The following is a 4,996-nucleotide window of genomic DNA, read 5'->3' as shown; positions in this document are numbered from 1 at the left end:
GCCTCAGCCTTCCAAGTAGCTGGAACTACAGGCGCGTGCTACCACGCCCGGCTAATTTTTGATTTATTGTAGAGATGAGGTCTCGCCAAGTTGCCCAGGTGGGTCACGAACCCGCGGGCTCAGGCAGTCTACGCACCTCAGCCTCCCAAAGGCGCGAGATTACAGGCTGAGCTACCGAGCCCGGCTTAGATTTTTTTTTAATGTTCAAATAAGTTTTATTTTTATTTTTTTATTTTTGAGTTGGAGTCTCACTCCATTGCCCAGGCTGGAGTGCAGGGGCCTGCTCACAGTCACCCCAGCATCGACCTGCTGGGCTCCACCGATTCTTCTGCCTCAGCCTTCCAAATAGCCAGAACTACAGGCGTGTGCTACCAGGCCCAGCTGAATTTTTATTTATTGTAGAGACGAGGTCTTGCCAAATCGCCTGAACTGGTCTCAAACCCACAGGCTCAGGCAGTCCTCTCGCCTCAGCCTCCCAAAGTGCTGGGATTACAGGCTGAGTCACCGAATCTGACCAAAATTTTATTTTTAAAATGGTACATATACCATTATTAAAAACAAAATCACTTAACAAGATAAAAACATTTTCTTTTTTTTTTTTTTTTTTTGAGTCATAGTCTCACTCTGTCACCCAGGCTGGAGTGCAGTGGCATGCTCACAGCCACCGCAGCCTCAAACTGCTGGGCTCAAGCAATCCTTCTGTTTCAGCCTTCCAAGTAGCTGGAACTACAGGTGTGCGCCACCACATCCAGCTAATTTTGTTTTTTATTTATTGTAGAAACAAAGTCTTGCCATGTTTCCCAGACTGGTCTCGAACCCGTGGGCTCAGGCAGTCCTCTCGCCTTCACCTCCCAAAGTGCTGGGATTACAGGTGTGAGCCACTGTCCTCTGCCAATAAAAACATTTTCAGGCTGGGCATGGTGGTTCACATCTGAATCCCAGCACTTTGGGAGGCCAAGGCTGGAGGATCTCTTGAGTTCAGGATTTAGAGACCATGCTGGGCAACATAGCAAGTCGTTGTCTCTAGAAAAAAAAAAAAATCAAAAAATTAGCCAGGCAAGGTGGCACATGCCTGGAGTCCCAGCCACACAGGAGGCTGAGGCAGAAGGATTGCCTGAGTCCAGGAGGTCGAGGCTGAAGTAAGCTGTGATTGTGCCACTGCAATCCAGCCTGGGTGACAGAGTGAGACTCCAAATCAAAAGAAAAAAAAAGATAGGCCGGGCTCAAGACCCACCTGGGTAACTTGGCCAGCCCTCATCTCTACAATCAATCAAAAATTAGACGGGCATGGTAGCGTGCGCCTGTAGTTCCAGCTACTTGGAAGGCTGAGGTGGAAGGATCGCTGGAGCCCAACAGGTCGAGGCTGCGGTGGCCGGAAGCGGCCACTGCACTCCAGTCTGGGTGACAGAGTGAGACTCCAACTCGAAAGAAAAAAAAAAGATAAAACATTTTCAAATATCTGTCTTCAAAATAGGCTGTTTAATCAGGCATGGTGGCGCACACCTGTGGTTCCAGCTACTTGGAAGACTGAGACGGAAGGATTGCCTGAGCCCAGCAGGTCGATGCTGCAGTGGCCATGAGCATGCCCCTGCACTTCAGCCTGGGTGACAGAGTGAGACTTCAACTAAAAAAAAAAAAAATGCTGTTCAGGACAGGTGCTTCTTGAAAAATGCTGGTGGTCTCGCCCCTGGCAACATGGTGGCCTGGCACTGCCTGAGTCTCCCTGGACTTTGTCCCTGGAGGGTGCATCAGCGTGTGTAGCACTGGGATGATCTGTCTTTGTCATGTTGCTTCTCCATGGGAACCTTGTTAAGCTCCTTGTCCCTTTGGAGGATTAGGGAAATGAAATCCCGGCGGCATAATCTGCAAATCCACTTATCTGGACACATGTAAACTGTGGAGAGGCTGGGCATGGGGGCTCACGCCTTAGTCCCTGCACAGATGGTGGATGGGCTGAGTCCAGATGTTCAAGACCAGACTGGGCAACATAGCAATACCCTGTCTGTACAAAAGGAGTGTTTTTAACTATCCATGCATGGCAGAGCACACCCGTAGTCCCAGGTACTCAGGAGACTGAGATGGGAGGATCACTTGAGTCCAAGAGTTCAAGGTTACGTTGAGCTAAGATTGTGCCACTGCACTCCAGCCTGGGCAACACAGCAAGACCCTCTAACAATAACAATAACAATAATAATAAACTGCAAAGAACAGTGAGAAGCAAACACCACAGGACATTGAAAGAAAACACACATGAACTCTGCAAACGTGAAACTCCTCTTATCCCTACCCAGAAACCTCACCTGCCCTGCACAACCCTGGAAGACTAACAGCCCAGGGAGGGCGCCAGTGTCAACCTTTATGCTAGTAAAGCCTACTTTTTTTTTTTTCTTTTGTTAAGAAATTTATTTAGTTAGCTGGGCTCAGTGGCTCACGCCTGTCATCCCAGCACTTTGGGAGGCAGAAGGGAGAGGATTGCCTGAGCCCAGAGATTCTAGACCAGCCTGGGCAATGTGGTGAGACCTTGTCTCTATAATAAGTAAATTTTTTTTTTAAATTAGCTGGGCATGGTGGCTCGCACCTGTAGTTCCAGCTATGTGGAAGGCTGAAGTGGAAGGATCTGAGCAGTTCAAGGCTGTGGTGGTCGTGAGCATGCTACTGCTCTTCAATCTGGGTGACAGAGTGAGACTCTGACTGAAAAAAAATGAAAAGGCTGGGCTCTGTGGCTCAGCCTGTAATCCCAGCACTTTGGGAGGCCGAGGCGAGTGGATTGCCTGAGCCCGCAGGTTCGAGACCAGCCCGGACAACTTGGCAAGACCTCGTCTCTATAATAAATAAAAAATTAGCTAGGTGTGGTAGTGTGTGCCTGTAGTTCGGGCTACTCGGATGGCTGAGGCAGAAGGATCACAGGAGCCCAGCAGGTCTATGCTGGGGTGGCTGTGAGTATGCCACTACACTCTAGCCTGGGCAACAGAGTGAGACTCTGACTCAACAAAAAACAAAAATGAAAAAATAAAATGGCCATAAGAACTGTCATTGTATTACCCTTGATGTCCTGAATGTCACCAAAATGTCTTCCTTTCAATATTTCCTTTATCATTGGGGGCCAGATCGGGTGAGTAGGAAGGGCGTTCCAATACAGTTATTTACTGGTTAAAAACTCCCTCACAGACAGTGCTGTGTGAGCTGGTGTATTGTCGTGATGCAAGAACTCCTTTGAAACCATATTTGCACTCATCTTTCCCATGCCAAGATTTTCAGTTAAGATTTCCCTAGCTAGCTGGGCTCGGTGGCTCAGACTGTAATCCTGCACCTTTGGGAGGCTGAGGTGAGTGGATTGCCTGAGCTTGCAGGTTCGAGACCCACCTGGGCAACTTGGCAAGACCTCATCTCTACAATAAATTAAAAAAAAAAAAAAAAAACCGGGCGTGGTAGCGTGCACCTGTAGTTCCAGCTACTTGGAAGGCTGAGGCGGAAGGATCGCCGGAGCCCAACAGGTTGAGGCTGCGGTGGCTGGGAGCGGCCACTGTCCTCCAGTCTGGGTGACAGAGTGAGACTCCAACTCAAAAAAAAAAAAAAGATTTCCCTAGCTGTTTCTCCACTGATTTTTATTTGGTCTGCTACGCTTCTCACAGTCAGCCAATGAATTTGATGCACAATTCAATAAAATTTTGCATTGTTTTTGTCAGTTCTGCTCATTGCTGGCTGTCCTGACCTTTCATCAGTGATGCTTTCTCTCCCCTCAAATATTTAATTCATTTGTACACTGCTGTTTCTTCATGGCATTATCCCCTTAAACTTGGACTAACATAACCCTGATTTTACTTCCTCTCTTGCCAAGTTTTTTTTTGTTTTTGTTTTTGAGTTGGAGTCTCACTCTGTTGCCCAGACTGGAGTGCAGTGGCCGCTCCCGGCCACCGCAGCCTCGACCTGCTGGGCTCCGGCGATCCTTCCGCCTCGGCCTTCCAAGTAGCTGGAATTACAGGCATGCGCTACCACGCCCGGCTGATTTTTTGATTTATTGTAGAGATGAGGTCTCACTGCCCAGATGGGTCTCAAACCTGCGGGCTCAGGCAGTCCACTCACCTCAGCCTCCCAAAGATGCAGGATTACAGGCTGAGCCACCAAGCCTGGCTTCTTGCCAAGTTTAACAAGTAATTTAATGTTTGTTTGTTGTTCTAATTGAAGGTCTGACATTCTTGTGATGGCACAGAAAAACGTGAAAACAAAAACGTGAAACAACAATAATGAACGCCACTCAGCAAGACACCACCACCTGTCAACATGAACACAGCTGGGAGACACTGATATACCGAGGTTATGAATCCTTCCTGAGTTGTTTGTGCAGTGCTGCCAACGTAAGCACACAGTGGAAAGTTCACAAACTTAATTGTCAGCCCCGTGTATACACATACACACACACACTTTTAAAAGAAATGGGAGTCTTAGCAGGCATGGTAGCTCACACCTGTAATCCCAGCACTTTGGTAGGTGGAGGTGAGAGGCTTGCCTGAGTCCTGGTATTCGAGACCAGCCTGGGCGATTTGGTGAGACCTCATCTCTACAATAAATCAAAAAATTAGCTGGGTCTGGTGGCGCGTGCCTGTAACCTCAGCACTTTGGGAAACCAAGGCGAGAGAATTGCCTGAGCCCAGGGATTCGAGACCAGCCTGGGCAATTTGGTGAGACCTCATCTCTAAATGAATTTTAAAAAAAAGTATCTGGACTTGGTGGCCCACGCCTGTGGTTCCAGCTCCTTGGAAGGCTGAGGTGGAAAGATCGCCTGAGCCCCGCAGGTCGAGGCTGCGGTGGCCAGGAGCGTGCCACTGCACTCCACCCTGGGCTACGGAGTGAGACTCCCACTCAAAAAAATGGAAGAGAGCCGGGCTCGGTGGCACAGCCTGTAATCCCGCGCCTTGGGGGGCTGAGGTGAGTGGACTGCCTGAGCCCGCGGGTTCGAGACCCGCCTGGGCAACTTGGTGAGACCTCGTCTCTACAA

This window comes from Carlito syrichta, unplaced genomic scaffold (genome assembly GCF_000164805.1).
Source record: "Carlito syrichta isolate Samal-C Ts95f unplaced genomic scaffold, Tarsius_syrichta-2.0.1 Scaffold303051, whole genome shotgun sequence".
In the NCBI taxonomy this organism is placed as follows: Eukaryota; Metazoa; Chordata; class Mammalia; order Primates; family Tarsiidae; genus Carlito; species Carlito syrichta.
Note: the sequence above shows the minus strand (reverse complement) of the source record.